Here is a 17,572-nt window from a genome sequence, read left to right as displayed (position 1 = left end):
TCTCAAGTTCTAAGCGGGGAGCAATGTGTAATGGGTTTCTTTTTTAACAGGCAAGCTGCAAAAAGGGAAGATTTCAGCAGCTGCTCATCTTCTCTTGATGACTTTTTTTTGTTTTTAAAAAATTGGTCTTGTAATTTGTCTCTTAGATTGTTTTATTTAGAAACTGAACCATGGAAAACAGCATGTAGAGAACTAATCTCGAGAAAACAGAGTATAGAGCAATTTTAGGAATGCTGACTCTGTTAATAGACAAGCCCCAAAACTTGATACATTTTATGAAAGTCTTATTTTTCCTTTGGTACTTAGAGGTATTGGTACCATATATCATCTTCTTAAAAATGAGTCTCAGATCAGAATTTGCATATAGATACATGCTACTGACTTCATTCACTTAAGGTAGACTATGATTTACAAATGCATAATACTACTTTCTGTAGCAGGATACATTTGGTTGTTGCCCATTATGTGATTCCCACTAAGGAATAATGATTTATTTATTTTTTTTGTGGTAAACATGATGGTGTGTATGTGCTATCTCTTGACAATTTGGAATTGTGTTGATCTAAGTGAGTTGGGGCTATGACTGAGTGAGCTGAGCCTTCCACCAAAAGGTTTAAAAACTGAATATTTAGCTCTTTTAAGGGGTGGAAATACTGAAAAACCAACAGATTGCAAGTTAAGTGGGACAAGCAAACTATAGTCATCCTGTTCTGTGTAAGAATTCTGAACCTGACCTTTTAAGAGCTGTAATGCCAGGCACATTTTTGAGAAATTAAGGCTTTAGATAAGCACTTGGAAAATCTAAATAAATGCTATGAAAACAATAAGCAGAGCAATACTGGACTCTTCTAAAGCTGATTAATCCACTAGGCCCAGTAGCTCCTTAAAGCAAAGCACTATCAACTACCGAAATTTCTATTGCACTGTTTTGTTCTAACAGAAATATGTAACTAAACCAGATGTATATGTCTCTTCTGTTTAGGAGAAGAATGATAAATTTCATCTTCATTAAAATTCTAAACACACTAAACTCTACAGCTGCCTCCCAACAAATGCTGGTTGACAATGAAATATTATGTAGTAAAGATTAAAGGTCAGAATTTTGTTTTCTTCCAGGTTTGTCATTTTTCCAAAGCTGACGACCTATAAGGAAACATGTCCTCAAGCTGATAAAAATGTGTTATAGAAAATTTATTGAGTCTCCCCTTCAGGAAACTGGTGCTTCTTGTTTTAAAAATCTTCCAGTATCTTAAAAGGCTGTAACAAAAGAATGCATAATGCCAGAATAACTTTGCTTGGGAAACTGCCTTTATGTTGATCATTATTCCATTCAAAATATCCCAAACTCAGAACTGAACAGAACTTTCCTTCTTGTATTCTAGAAAGACTCAGCTACTATCAAATCGGTTCCAAAAGAAATGTTAAGAATTACACAGTATCCCAATTCTTATTAAAAAAGAAATACAGTTGGATTTGTTATCCTCTGTTTTATCTTTGGGAATAAGTTTTTGGCTTTTGAGTGGTACAGAATATTACAATTTAGATATCAAATATAAAAGAAAGCAATGTACTGATTTACTTGGAGAGTGCTTATCAATGACTCCTTCTCAAAACTAGGAAGAGGTGACAAGCGAAGCACCACAGGGTTCAATGCTGAAGCCAGTGCTCTTCAACATTGGCGTTAATGATGTGGATGAGAAGGTGCAGGGAAGGCTTATTCAATCTGGAGATGACACAAACTTGAGTGGAATAGCTAGTACCCTGGAAGAAAGAAAGAAAGTCCAAAATGATAGGCAGGAGTAGTGGGCTGAAAACAATAGAATGAAATTTAACAGGAATAAGTGGAAAGTTCTGCACCTAGAAGGGAAGACAGTTACAAGATGGGGGATATTTGGCTCAGTAATACTATGAGCAGGAAAAATCTTGGAATTGTTGAAGATCCCAAACTGAATGTGGGTGCAAGAAAGGCAAATGCTATTTAAGCTGCATTAAAAGCACAGAGTCCTAATCCTGAGAAGTGCTATTTCCCCTCTAGTCAGTATGAATTAGGTCTTATCTAGAGTACTATATCCAGTTGTGGACACTGCACTTCAAGACAAACTGGAACAAGTTCAGAGGAGGGCAACAAGGATGGTCAAGGGGCTAGAAACCAAGCCCTTTGAGGAAAGACTTGAAGAATTGGACATGTTTAGCCTTGAGGAAAGAAGACTAAGGGGAAATATTATAGTAAATTTCGAATACTTGAAAGGCTGTCATACAGAGGAGGAGCAGTATCTCTTCTCAATCTTCATGGTCTTGAAAATATTAAAAATATTGCAAGAAAAAAAAAGATCCAGAAAAACTATTTTCACGTATATTACCAGAACGAGCCACTAAAGGGAGGCAGAAACTGTACTATGAATACTTGTTAGCGAATTATACATAGCATGGTCTCCTGTGCCCTCTAATGGCCAGCTCTGGTAATGCATGTGAAAATAATTTTCTTGGGGTGTATTCAGACATTATGGCCAGAGTTACACAGCCTTATCTGGGAAGTAAACAAGTTCAGTGAGCTGGCAGCTATCTATGAAGAGTTTATATTATTCCAGGATTGGTGCACCCATATGCCAGTTAAGAGCAGGAGATGTTATTGCACATATGCCCTGGTTGTGGGCTTCCTTTGGTCTGATCCAAAGTGCCCTTGCATTCTTAATTTCCAGTATTGCAGCTGGGCACAGAAGCTAAGGGAGCAGAGGCTCTTCCTGACTTCAGAAGCATGGAGAGTTAACACACTGAACATGGCAGAAGGCACCTGGAATTCAGGGTTAATTATTTATACTGAAAGGGCTGTTTATTCTTGGGACTGGATTGTCTGTCTGTCTGTCTGTCTGTCTGTCTGTCTGTCTGTCTGTCTGTCTGTCTGTCTGTCTAACTAACTAACTAACTAACTAACTAACTAACTAACTAACTAACTAACTAACTAGCCCGAATAACCCACAGCAACCATCAGATCCTGGCCATGAAAGCCTTAGAGAATATTTGTTTGTTTGTTTGTTTGTTTGTTTGTTTGTTTAATAACCCCATTGGTGCAGAGGGCACTATTCTAGGTGGTTTAACAGTAGATTAAAACATATATTAAATAAATAATAAACAGTAAGATAAAAAGACATAACAGCATACAATGGTAACATAAACATTTTCCCGGTGATGGCAAGAGTTATGCAATCCATCCCCCTTCATGGATTGCTGCCTTGTCACGAAGAACGGGCTTGATGAGTAATTCAGAGAAGCTATGGGCTATGCCGTGCAGGGACACCCAAGATGAACAGGTCATAGTGGAGAGTTCTGACTAAACACAATCCACCTGGAGCAGGAACTGATGAGCCATTTCAGCATCTTTGCCAAGAAAACTCCATGGACAGAAATAAAAGGCTAAAACATATGATGCTGGAAGATAAGCCCCTCAGGTCAGAAGGCGTCCAACATGCTACTGAGGAAGAGCGGAGGACAAGGACAAGTAGCTCCAGAGCTAATGAAGTGGTTGGTCCAAAGCCGAAAGGACACTCAGCTGTGGACGTGCCTGGAAGTGAAAGGAAAGTCTTATGCTGCAAAAAAAAAAATACTGCATAGGAACCAGGAATATAAGATCTATGAACCTTGGTAAACTGGATGTGGTCAAACAGGAGATGGCAAGAATAAACATTGACATCCTGGGTGTCAGTGAACTAAAATGGACGGGAATTGGTGAATTCAGTTCAGACGATTATCATGTCTACAGTACTATTGTGGGCAAGAATCCTGTAGAAGAAATAGAGTTCGTAGCCCTCATAGTCAACAAAAGAGTGGGAAAAGCTGTACTGGGATACAGTCTTTAAAATGATAGAATGATTTCAATATGAATCCAAGGCAGACCTTTCAACATCACAGTCATTGAAGTTTATACACCAACCCCCAATCCTGAAGAGGCTGAAATTGACCAATTCTATGAAGAATTACAACACCTTCTAGAACAGGCACCAAAGAAAGATGTTCTTTTTTTATTATAGGGGACTGGAATGCTAAAGCAGGGAGTCAAGAGATAAAAGGAACAACAGGTAAGTTTGGCCTTGGAGTTCAAAATGAAGCAGGGCAAAGGCTCATAGAGTTTTTTCAAGAGAACAAGCTGGTCATCACAAACACTCTTTTCAAACAACACAAGAGGTGGCTGTACACATGGACATCACCAGATGGGCAATACCGAAATCAGATTGATTATGTTCTCTGCAGCCAAAGCTCTATACAGTCAGCAAAAACAAGACCTGGAGCTGATTGTGGTTCTGATCATCAGCTTCTTATAGCAAAATTTAAGCTTAAACTGAAGAAAACAGGAAAAACCACTGTGCTAGTCAGGTATGTGTGTGTGTGTTTAGTCGTTTAGTCGTGTCCGACTCTTCGTGACCCCATGGACCAGAGCACGCCAGGCCCTCCTGTCTTCTACTGCCTCCCGGAGTTGTGTCAGGTTCATGTTGGTTGCTTCGCAGACACTGTCCAGCCATCTCATCCTTGGTCGTCCCCTTCTCCTCTTGCCATCACACCTTCCTAACATCAAGGTTTTTTCCAAGGACTCTTTTCTTCTCATGAGATGGCCAAAGTACTGGAGCCTCAGCTTCAGGATCTGTCCTTCAAGTGAGCATTCAGGGTTGATTTCCTTTAGAACTGATAGGTTTGTTCTCCTTGCAGTCCAGGGGATTCTCAAGAGCCTCCTCCAGCACCACAATTCAAAGGCATCAATTCTTCGGCGGTCTGCTTTCTTTATGGTCCAGCTCTCACTTCCATACATCACGACAGGAAAAACCATAGCTTTGACTATTCGGACTTTTGTTGGCAAGGTGTAATCTAAACCAAATCCGTTGAAGAACAGATTTAAGGAACTAGATTTGGTGGACAAAGTGCCTGAAGAACTATGGATGGAGGCTCATAACACTGTACAGGAGGCAGCAACAAAAACCATCTCAAAGAAAAGGATATGCAAGAAAGCAAAGTGGCTGTCCAACGAGACCATACAAATAGCAGAGAACAGAAGGGAATCAAAATGCAAGGGAGATAGGGAAAGTTACAGAAAATTGAATGCAAACTTCCAAAGAATAGCAAGGAGAGACAAGAGGGCCTTCTTAAATGAACACTGCAAAGATAAGAGAAAAGTAATAGAAAGGGGGAAAACCAGATATCTGTTCAAGAAAATTGGAGATGTTAAAGGAACCTTTTGTGCAAAGATGGACATGATAAAGGACAAAAATGGAAGGAACCTCACAGAAGCAGGAGACATCAGAAGCAGGTGGACTTCAGCAGTATGTGGACTGAAAACTTCCAGAAGTACAAGCTGGATTTCGAAGGGGCAGAGAACTAGAGATCAAATTGCTCACATGCGCTGGATTATGGAGAAAGCCAGAGAGTTCCAGAAAAACATCTACTTCTGCTTCATTGACTATGCAAAAGCCTTTGGCTGTGTGGACCACAACAGAAGATGGCAAGTCCTTAAAGAAATGGCAGTGCCTGACCACCTTACCTATCTCCTGAGAAATCTATATTTGGGACAGGAAGCAGCAGTTAGAACTGGATATGGAGCAACTGATTGGCTCAAAATTGGGAAAGGAGTATGACAAGATTGTATATTGTCGCCCTGCTTATTTAACTTACAGTGGTGCCCCGCATAGCGACGTTAATCTGTTCCAGGATTAACGTCGCTATCCGGATTCATCGCTATGCAGGGGGGGGAACCCCATAGGAACGCATTAAACTCCTATAGGGGAAAAACTCACCGCTATGCAGGGAATCATCCATCCGGCCGCCATTTTCGGCGCCTGGTAAGCGAGGGCAGGGTGCGAAAATGCTGCCATTTTGGCAGCCATTTTGTTGACCCGGCGGCCATTTTGGAACTGCCGATGAGCTGTTCCCAATGCGATGTTTTGCCTATTAAAACATTGCAATACGATCGCATTAGCGATCGCAAAAAACGCGTCACTATGCGGATTCGTCGTTAAACGGTGCGCTCGTTAAGCGAGGCACCACTGTATATGTAGAATACATCGTGCGAAAGGCAGGACTGGATGAATCCCAAACCAGAATTAAGATTGCTGGAAGAAATATCAACAACCCCCGATATGCAGATGATACCACTGTGAAGTCAGAAAGTGAGAATGAATTAAAAAACCTCTTAGTGAGAGTGAAAGAGGAGAGCGCAAAAAATGGGCTGAAGCTCAACATAAAAAAAAACTAAGATCATGGCCACTGGTCCCATCACCTCCTGGGAAATAGAAGGGGAAGGCAGTATTTCACCCATTGGAATGTATTGAACGGTTTTCAATGCGTTTCAATTGGGTTTTTTAAAATTTCGCTTGACGGCATTTCGCTCTACAGCGATTTTGCTGGAACGAATTAACGTCATCAAGCAAAGCACCACTGTATTTTACTTTCTTGGGCTCCATGATCACTGCAGATGGTGACAGCCGTCACGAAATTAAAAGATGCCTGCTTCTTGGGAGGAAAGCGATGACAAATCTAGACAGTATTTTAAAAAGCAGAGACATCACCTTGCTGACAAAGGTCAGCATAGTCAAAACTATGGTTTTTCCTGTAGCAATGTATGGAAGTGAGAGCTGGACCATAAAGAAGGCTGACTGCTGAAGAATTGATGCTTTTGAATTGTGGTGCTGGAGGAGACTCTTAAGAGTCCCCTGGACTGCAAAGAGAACAAACCTTTCCATTTTGATGGAAATCAACCCTGAGTGCTCACTGGAAGGACAGATCCTGAAGCTGAGGCTCCAATACTTTGGCCATCTCATGAGAAGAGAAGATTCCCTGGAAAAGACCTTGATGTTAGGAAAGTGTGAAGGCAGGAGGAGAAGGGGACAACAGAGGATGAGATGGTTGGACAGCATCATTGATGCTACCAACATGAATTTGACCCAACTCTGGGAGGCAGTAGAAGACAGGAGGGCCTGGCATGCTCATGGCCTCACGAGGAGTCAGACATGACTTAACGACTAAACAACAACAACAACAAGCAATCCATCAACCAGGGTTGAAATGAAAAGCCTTCCTGAAAAGAAATGACACCAGGGAGGCAGCCAGGCATAGCTCTTCCGTGTACTGGTTCTATAAGGTTGGAGCCACTGTGGAGAAGGCCTTGCCTCTTGTAGAAGACTTCCAGGCCTCTCTCGGGGTGGCTCTATGGGAGAACCTAGTCTGGGAAGATTTGGTGGGCTGAGCAGATAGCATTGGGAAGAGACACTCCAACAAGTAACATGGTCCCAAACCATGGAGGGCTTTATATGAGAGTGTCAGAATCTTGAACCTGATCCAGGAAACAATGGGTAACCAGTGAAGATGAGCCAGAACTGGGGTGATGTGATCAAATTTGCTCATACCAGTCACTAGTCTGTTGGAAGAGATCATTTTGTTGCTCCTGAAACACAAAATCAGCTGTTCACTCTCTTTCTCATTATCAACATCATCTTTGGCTTCCAGCATGCCACATACCAGGCTGGGCACGTTGGTGCATGGGGACTTATAAAAGTTTGAAGTGAAGAGAGACCTGGCACAGATTCTGAGCTTTATTTCTAACCCCTTCCAGGTGGGGCATTCCATGCTGCAATTCAGAGCATGTTCCTTGCCTCCTCCAGGTGTGGGCAGCTTTCCAGGAATGTGTTTGTCATTGCCATACAGATGTTTTCGCTTTTCCTTAAATGAGTGCTTGAGGGGAAGGCCTGGTCTGTCTCTAACTTGGCTATATTCACATGTTTTACTTGACTGTTCCCTTTTTCACATATTACCTAAGCACAAAAGGAAGTGATTTCCCAAAGCAAGCCTGGACTGGAAGTCAGAGTTCAACACATCTGAAGGCCACCAAGTTGGGGAAGCGACTTTAGGTGCAGTAGCTCTAAGCCAGCCTTCTTCAAACTGGTGCCTCTTAGCTACGTTAGAGTGCAGCTGGCAGCATGCCCAGTGCAGCTATTCACCCTACAGGGTCAGGGTGATATAAATTCTAATGCAGGTTAAACCGCAGAAGCCTCTGTGCTGCAAGGTCAGAAGACCAGCCATCGTAAGATCAAATCCCCACGATGGAGTGAGCTCCCCTCACTTGTCCCAGCTCACGCCAACCTAGCAGTTTGAAAGCATGCAAATGCAAGTATATAAATAGGTACCACCACGGTGGGAAGGTAACAGCGTTCTGGGTCTAGTCACACTGGCCACGTGACCATGGAAATTGTCTCAGGACAAAAGCTGGCTCTACAGCTTGGAAAAAGGGATGAGCACCGCCCCCTAGAGTTGGACATGACTGGACATTTGTCAAGGGGAACCTTTACCTTTATGCCTGGAGGACACCAGGTGCGCTCCAGGCTCCTTATGATAGCAGAAAATGCATGGCAAATGATTTGTGAATTTTTTAGCCTGACAGTGCTAAATAGCTTTCTAGCCTAGAAGGAATTGTCAGAGTTTAATAAACATTTTGCGTAAATTTAGAAATGTAGTGGGGCTCTGTGCAGTTTAAGTGCTTAACTGGTAGCTGAAACACAATCATTTCAGTTCCTAAAGTGTACCTAGCATTTGCTTTTTTAGCAGTAGGAAACATGTGGTCCCTCATATGTGGCTGGACTGGAGTTCCCATTAGCCATCTCCAGTGGTTATGCTATTGCTGCTTGTGCCTGATGGGGATTGTAGTCCAATAGCATCTGGAGGATTGTACGTTTCCTATTGCTTCTCTTTGCTGCCTTTTGTTTTTGTTTTTTGCCTTTGCATATGTTTGTAGGGCACTGTTCTGTCAATATGGCTTAGGAACAGGCATCCAGTGCAAGTATTCTGTATAAACAGATTAACAGAAAAATATATGACAGAGTGTCTGAAGTAGAACTTGCAGATAATGCTTGTGAAGAACAAACTGCAGTATGGGTGTCTCCCACTTAGTTAATTATGCAAGTTGATAATGAAATGGGGAAATCCATTTTCAATCTTACTACTGCTAGCATGTGTGAAGTGTTTTGCATATCATTCTCCCCCAGGGGTAATTGTGCATATAGCTTAACAATAACAACTAAAGCAGTGTTCATTTGATTAAAAATCAAATTGATTTATATCATGATTTAAATTAATAGAAAGACTTGATTCAGTCGTGATCTCAGCCCCAAATGCTTTCTTGCTTACTGTGATTTCAATACATGTTTTCAATTCCTTGGGGATACCGGTTTTATATTTAGAAGGCCCATACTACACATTTTTAAGAAGGTGATTTTAGACTGGGCAGTTGGTGAAAAGGAAAGATTGGCTAAACTAAACTTTGTAAAAACCTATGGAACCCGATAAAATTGAGGCCGCAATTCAATAAACATTGGATCTTGGTTATAAAGCTTTTTTTAAAAAACATGCTTTTTTATAACATTGAATTAGAATTTACAATCCGCATTTCACAATGATTACAGTGAATTATGCCATATTTCATACTTAAATCTTTTATCAAATAGGGTTTTTAGAAACAGCAGTGACTTTTAAAAATAAGTTTTAAATTTAAACTAATCTTGTTTTAAAATATTTTTTATCTGCTGTGGACCTGAAATAGCAGTCAGTAGCACTGCTGTATGCCCTTTGGCCTTTTCTTAACCCATTTTGCCTCCCAGGATTGTTAGGAGGATAAAATGGGGCGGGGGCGGGGGGTGGACGATGTATGTTTGCTGCCTTGAGGTCTTTGAAGGAAAGCTGGGGTATGTAAAGCAAACAGAACGGTTTGCTCTGTGTTTGACACTAGCAGTGTAATATATCAACTATTTTCTCACTGCAGTTGTTGCCATTCAGTTACTCATTAGCTCTTCCCCTACAACTACATACTTCCACAGCTCACGTGAGTAAAGGATTTCAGTACCACCAGCTGTTCAGTCTCTGAGCAGTGACAGGTTAAAACTGTTGAAAGAGCTTTCGTGCACTGGCAAGGAGAAAGTGAAACCAATTAGATTGGATCAATCTACCTCACAGGTGCTTGGACATTTGAGTTCTGCAAGATGTGACTACATTTAAAAGGGGAGTGACATTCTTTGTTCCAGTTGAGCATATTTTGACTTGAAGAATGGTGGTACTGAGCCAAAAAACTGTACTAGTCATCTGTCTAATGTTGGCTGAATAGTAGGTGTCGTAGTAGCTAATTGTTAAAGAAGTGCTCAGTGTAGTTAGGTTGTTTGAGGCAATCTTTCTAGTCTTAATTCTTTCTCTATAAAGTAAAAAAATGTTTATCAATGTACTCATGGATTAGAAATACTATAAGTTGACCATAGAATCTATATATACTCAAAGCTGGCAGTCTGAAGCAGTTTCAAGTACCATTTTTTGTATAGATCTAATAATCATGTAATCTAACACTGAGCAGTTGAGCAGTAGATTGCATTTATTAGCTGAAGACTATCTAAATTCAAAACATATATTAATGAAACAAAAAGGTAATTGGGTTATACCCAGCATTCTTCTGTGAATGAAATTAAATAGTGGTTCTCAGATGCAATACATACAACCCAATCAGACTCTTCTGAACTTCAGTTAATTCTGAGTCTGAACACAATGTCCGTGATGTGTCTGTCACTCCAACAGGAGCAAAGAAGGGGCAGGAGTCTGTGCCTTCTACAGTAATGATCTAAGTGTGTGAAAATGACTGAACTAATATAATACCTTCAGAAGCTGGGGCATCATTCGCAGTGATAGTTTAAAAACAAGTAATGTCTATGTTGTGTCGTGCTTCCTGAATTTCATCTACACAGACCCATAACTGTCAGAAATCATTCTGAAGAATTGGTTTCCATGTGTGTTGTAATTTTCCAGATCAAAGAGCACATATTTTTGAAATCAGGGGAGTTAGGTGTGGGTTGACCAATAAAGTGAGCTACCTATCCTAAGCATTAAGGAAAAGGAATTACAATCAAGTAAACAGGAATAAGCACTTGATGCCCTCATAAATTTTGCCTGTAGCCACCGTCAAGCTTAGCCCATGTAGCCAAAGGTAAGGGATTGTGATAATTGCAGTAAAAATCATCTCAAAGGTCATAGTTGCCTGTTTCTTGTATAAGTCAATTCAATAAATAGGCAAGAAATTCTACCTTCCAGCTCTTAAACTCCATAATAAAGCAAGACAATGGTAATTTGCCTGAAAACACTGTAAAATCAGGGTCTTATTTTTCTTTCTTAGGAATTTGACTTGTAATGCTGGATAGATTATAGAGCAGTTCAAACAGATGGAGTTGTTCATGGTTAGTGATTGGTATGTTGATTGCAGTTATTTTCAAGTTAAGCAAGAGAGCATTATATACTATACTCTACCGATCTAAGAAGCAAGAACCCAAAAGATATATCCAACTACCATACTTTGAGATATTTATCCAAATTCTTTATGGGAGAGTACTGCATTTGGTATGAAATTGATAAAAAAGTACACTTGAAATTGAACTGCAGTCTTGTAAGGAGCTTTCACTTTGATTTGTCCATGTTATTTGCTGGTATACCTTACTATTGCTCCTGGTCATCCATTTATGCCTTAATGCTAGACATGGGCACTTCATATTCATTCAAGGGATATGAATACAAAGCATGGCATCACAGATGCCATGGTGGTCCATCTCCACCACCACCACTACCACTACCCCCCCCCCCAGAACCAGCCTGGCTTATTCACTGGGCTCTACTGAATGTGTGCATCTGTCAGCATTGTTGTCATGCCAATTGTGGAAGTAGTCCAGCCACCTCCCCACAGCTGACCACTCCAACGGAAGCAAGAAGATGAGTCTCCCTGCTCAGCTGCTGTGAGTGGTCAGCTTTGGGGAAAGGCAGGGAAATGTGGCCAGATGATATCCGCGATTGGTGTGATGACAATGCTGATGGGCATGCGTTCCACGAGGAGCCTGGTGAGTGGACCTGCCTGGTTCTGGGAGGCAGAGATGGACCACTGTCGCACCTGTGATGCTGTGCTTCATATTTGTACCCTGGATATAAATATGGAGCACTGATGTCTACTTAATACCAAATAATGCTTTTGAAACTGCCTTGCTGAATGTCTTGGCATGTTCTATATGGTGTAAGAAAATAACACAACAAGAGGAGAAAACAAGGACATGATGCATCAGTCTAGGTCACAATGACCTTAGCAACTGCGGAGCTTCCTGTCTAGATTGCTCTCTAGCCTGTTCTCTAGGGTAGAGTTATGTGGGACTGCTTTGTTGTGTTTGGCTGTAGCAAAATTCCTTTTATTGGCATAGCAAACTGTAATAGACTGAGATATGTGAAAAACGCTTCTGCTTCCAAGTACAGGTGCTACTGTTTATACTCTCCACATAATTTCCCAGCTAATAGTGATATCATTGTTGAATGCCATAAGGGCTACTACACCCTCAGTCTCTTGCATTAAGTTGAATTTTCTAAAAGAAAAAAGGAACAAATTTGCTCCTTTTGAAGAGCACAGAAAGGGGACCTTTTCTTGGCTTGTTAGTTTGAATTTGGCTGGCTATACATCCCAATGAACCTAAGATGTCAGTCTTGTCCCTCTTCTCAAGTCCACCATGAACTTCGTTTCTTAAGCTCTACATGCTTGTTCCCCCAGGTATGAATTCATGCTTTATTCTAAATATTTCCTCTGCTGATGCTCTTTTGGCAACATTGCTGTTGCTAGTGAGTCAATGATATAACCAATTTCTGTAGCAAAGTTGCTGAAGCAAACAGGTTTCCCCTCTTTGCCTCCTGCCTCTGCCTTCCCTTGTAGGTGAAATGTATGTTATGACCAAGATGGTGGCAGTTTTTTAAACATTTGCTAAGTTGCCTTCACCACAACCCTGCAAATGTTTATTTTTTACCTATTCTGATTTTTTTCCACTTTCTTCAGTTTGAAAGATGGGAGAGGGAGAACATACGGACACTGATAGCAACACTATACCACTGTGAGATATAGGAAGCTGGACAAGATGGGCCCTTGGCCTGATCCAGCAGGGCTCTTCTTATGTCCTTATGTACTACTATCTCAACCACCTATTGGTTTTTGTTATTGTTTTTTAAATTAAGCTATTACTGTATAGCACGCAAGCAAGCAAAATAAGTTTATTGTGTGGCACACAGGCCATTGCAACATACATTGGATAAAACAATATAAAACACTAGAAACTATATAATATACTCCATTAAAATACAGTACAATAAAATATTAAAAGCCATTTAGAAAATCAGGTTGATTTCTATTACAGCACAAAACTTTGACATCTAAGGAGAGGACAAAGACAGATGGAAAACATTAACCAATGCCAGCAGCAAGCACCTATCACAGGGGGAATAACTTCAAATATGTAGTTACTTAAGTATTGACTTAATTGGTAGAAGCGGGGGATACGGGTTTCATTTTTATCAATGTAGAGATAAAGCGTGCCATTCGGAAAGTGACAGATCTGTCTCTGTTGGAAAGTAGAATCTTGAGTTTTTCTTGTTCAGAATTACTAGAGTGGTTTTGTAAAATAGGGTTAAGGAGTATTTCGCGATAGGTGTCTGATAGTGGACAATAGAGCACTACATGTATAGCATGCACTTTCATTAGTATATTGTTGTATGTTTCTCTTTCGTTGGGCTGTGAGAATTTCAGTGGACACCACAGCTGGATTTGGATCTCTTTTTGGAAGAGAAGCATACTGGAGATTTGTAGAAGTTCTGTAATATTTTATTTCTCTACAAATGTGCAAGTAACGCATACAGGAAGGCAGCAGATTCGTTTCCTTACATCTGTTCGAGATCGTCCACTGCACAATGCTTTCAGACAACCCAGAGAGTGTAGCTGCACAGTGAGAGAAATGCAAATTCATTCCCATTCACACTGAGTGTGAGGTTTTATAAGGGAACTGGGATTTCCCTGGGTCTCTGTTTTATATGGCCACATAGGCAGAAAGGATGAGAGCTTTGCTTGAAACTGTATTTATAGCCCTGCAGGTCACACAGTTGCAAAGGAACTACCTAATAAACTGTAAACAACTTCCTTATTTTGTCATTTTATTATCTTTTTAAAAATAAAGAAAACCTGCTGACAGAGGGAGGAGAAGCTGTAAAAAAAAGAGAAGAGTCTTGTTCTTGCTCATGAATTGAAGCTTTATTCTCCTTTCCTATTAGTGTGTGCTGGCGCGGCAACATTTCTGTGTCAGTTCAAGTGATCACACATCTGAACTGATGCTAACATATCCATCTTTCAGAAAAAGTAGTAGCCCCAGCAGTGATGGCAAAAATTGGGGGGGGGGGGGCTCTGGGCTGATTTGCATTTCCTTTTGCATCATGAGGTCAAGGGGAAAATATGTGACTCAGCCATCACAGTCTCAGAGCATTTCCCACTTTCTTTTTGTTAATGTGGTTGCCCCCTCGGTCTTCTTTCTCTTCTGCTATTCCTGTTGCCAAATTGCCCCAAATGCTTTTCCTACAGCCACATGTGCATGGGCACATCGTTAACTGGAGAGGCTGTATCCTGTCATACCAAACGTGACCCATTTCTGGATCATGGAGCAGTCTTCTAACAACTAACTTCCATTAAAAACTCTCAGCTATTTAGTGCTGCGAACGTACCTAAAAGGAACTGGGAGGTCAGTGGTAACAATAGTAACTTTGTTTACTCTATGCAATGAAAGAAATTATCTTCATCTTTGTAGCAGTCTTAGCTGGCTAGACAGAGTCAGAGAGTGTGAGCTTGGTTCCCACCGAGCCTCTTGTAAGAAAAGTCAGTTTGTTTGGCCCTGGGGACACTGCACAGTCCCAGCGTGCTCTTAGAAGAAGGAAATGGTGAACATTTCTGAGTACTGTATTCATAGAAAACCCTGGGAAGGTAGTCAAAAGTTGGGATTTGGTGGCATTTACTGTACTTATTTATAGCAGTCTTACTTTTTAGAGAACTCTTCGCATTTCAATGCAACCTAGTAAATTTAAACCTGTGGACAACTAAGTTACTAATTATTGATTTAGTTTTACTGTTACATCTTCTCTGCTCCTGTTTCCTCTGTTTTCCAAACCTTTTCCATTCTGTCTCTCTTTATAGATAATGTCTCCAGTATATCAACCATTCATCTCAAAGAGAACTTAACCCAGAATGGACATATTACTTCAGCTTTATTAATGTTAAATAGAGCGGAGTATTTGACGCGTCTCTTAACATGACTGTAGATAGCCTGGCCCATATATTTAGCCATGATTTTTGAAACTTCTGTATTTCTTCTGTACCTCCCCAGCTCAGTAAAAGCCATCCTGATGATAGGACTGGAAATCTAGGTTCTGTTGTGAGATTTTTGTGGTCTAATAAAAGTACCGCTAACTCGTGCTTTCAAATTATGTCCAAGAATGATACAGCTTTTTCTTTTTCCTAGGCAGCTGAATGGCTCTTGAAGTGCAAGTAGAAATCAGAAAAATGAACATAGCCACCCACCTTTCCTGGTGGTAGAATAAAAGAGGCATATAGATGGTGATAGTAGATCCCTGTTGTTGCTGGTAGGGGTCTGATGGTGGAATTTTCTTTCTAAAATTTCCTTTTAAGTGTAACCACACAACTGTAGTATTCCAACAATAGAAACTACAGAACTAGAATAACCGCTTGCTTCGTCAAAGGCTCTTTGTTGTGTTATACTACTTGTTGCCAGTTAATGGATTGTAACCTTTGACATTCCTCTACTCAAAGAGTATGTTGTGTTGGAGAATAAATTGGATTTTAGCTAAAAGGAAGAAACCATTCTTCTAACAGTGGACCATGGGATGCTTTGCTGATAGGCAGTGAAGCTTCTCAGGGACTGGACTCCTGTCAGTTCAATTGCATTCTCTTATCTGAGGCTAGATTTAAAAAGTACAACTGAGTTGGTTAAGTGGATGCAGTGGGAATGTAGCACACTGTATACACTATACAGATAATGGCTGAAAATCCATTAATGAGTCACATTAGACCAGGGGTCTCAAACTCAGTTTACCTGGGGGCCGCTGGAGGCAGAGTCTGGGTGAGGCTGGGCTGCATCAGATTTTCTGCCAAGTGGAGCAAGAGCCCAAGGAAGCCACCCAGGAGTTTCCTTAGCCCGGGTGAGGCTCCGAGGAGGAGGAGGAGGAGGAGGAGGAAGCACCACTGGGTGCTGAGGCGGCCACTGGCCAAGCTGGTGCTGGGGGTGCCGAGAGAGAGAGCCAGAGAGCCGCTTCCCTGGAAGAGGTGGCGGCGGCGGCGACTGCTGTTGGCGGTGCTGTTGGAGGCGCTCTTTGAGTACAGGCTGGGAGTGAGCTCCGCTCTCAGGCATCACTTGGCAGCGGCTCAGGCACTCAGGGAAAAGGGCTGGCAGCGCGCCTCGCTCGCCGGCTCTCCCCCAAGACAGCGCCTCTTGCATCCTCCATCTGGGCTGGCTGGCAGGCTGCAGTTCCGGTTGGAGGGTGCCAGAGGCGCTGTCTTGGGAGAGAACCGGCGAGTGAGGCTAGGCTTTTTTTGACTCTTGACAGCAGGGGATGCGTGGGCGCTATGGGGGGAGGCAAGGCGGGGGCCGCAAACTATCTTTCGGCGGGCCATAAATGGCCCCCGGGCCGCATGTTTGAGACCCCTGCATTAGACCCAATGAATCAGTGGGCCTACTCTAGTTGCAGCTTACTGCTGGAGTTCAGCAACTGTGTATCTAAACCTGTTTTTGTAGCAACACAGAATTCATGTGATTCATACTAGAGTCCTGCATACAGCCTGTGGAATTCTCTCCCAGAAGAGGCCTGCTCTGTCTTATACATCTTCGAGCCCTCTTTTCCCAAGGACTTTTGGGCCTTTCTGTCTGCATATATTAATTAGTGTTTTTCACCAGGATTATAAGACATTAAACATGCACAACTCAGTTACACAAACGAATTCACTTTTTTGGCAAGCATGGAAAGGCAGTGTCCTAAATCCAGTTGGTTGGCATCCATCCATCCATCCATCCATCCATCCATCCATCCATCCATCCATCCATCCATCCATCCATCCATCCATCCATCCATCCATCCATCCATCCATCCATCCATCCATCCATCCATCCATCCATCCATGTATTAATTTTTTTAATTTATATGCTGTCTGGTTTAGTGAAATTGCTATTTTGGGCAGTTTACATAATATGAAACAAACTATACAAACCAAACTAAAAATAATCCAAAGTAAAATGTTATTTATTATCCTTAATAAATCCAACTATTAACAGAAAAGGTATGGTCCATGAAATTTCAGTGAACCATAAAAAATAAAACAAAATATGTTAGAAATATAACAGAATCCAATAGAATAACAAAAACAAAATATGAAATATGGGTCATGAAAAAAATAATATAAAATATTTTCAAAGGCCTCCCAAAAGAGTTCCATTTTCAGTAGTCTTTTAAACGTTTGTAGTGGGAAGGATTGTCTGGTTCCTATAGGGAGCTTGTTCCACAAGGAAGGTCTTGCTACTGGAAATGTCCAATTCCTAATGTAAGTTTTCTTTACCTCCCTCAGGATCAGTATCATCAATAATGAGGCCTGAGAGGATCAGGTTAACAGGGTAGATATTTTTGGAGAGAGGTGCTCCAACAAATAACAAGGTCCCAAACCATT

The 17,572-nt window shown here is 41.3% G+C and overlaps 1 protein-coding gene and 1 long non-coding RNA gene across 2 annotated transcripts in view; both read left to right on the top strand.

Moving 5' to 3' along the window:
* Nucleotides 1-17,572, top strand: part of HOMER1 (homer scaffold protein 1) — a 100,209-nt gene that overhangs the window by 11,327 nt on the left and 71,310 nt on the right. The gene's annotated exons all lie outside the window — the stretch shown is intronic.
* On the top strand, nucleotides 490-5,380 carry LOC144586381 (uncharacterized). The gene is made up of 2 exons (XR_013541174.1): nucleotides 490-4,368; nucleotides 4,848-5,380. It is a non-coding gene; the product is annotated as an uncharacterized LOC144586381 (long non-coding RNA).

This window comes from Pogona vitticeps, chromosome 2, assembly GCF_051106095.1.
Source record: "Pogona vitticeps strain Pit_001003342236 chromosome 2, PviZW2.1, whole genome shotgun sequence".
NCBI classification, from domain to species: Eukaryota; Metazoa; Chordata; class Lepidosauria; order Squamata; family Agamidae; genus Pogona; species Pogona vitticeps.
The sequence above is the reverse complement of the archived record's forward strand: the minus strand, read 5'-3'. Positions and strand labels throughout refer to the sequence as shown.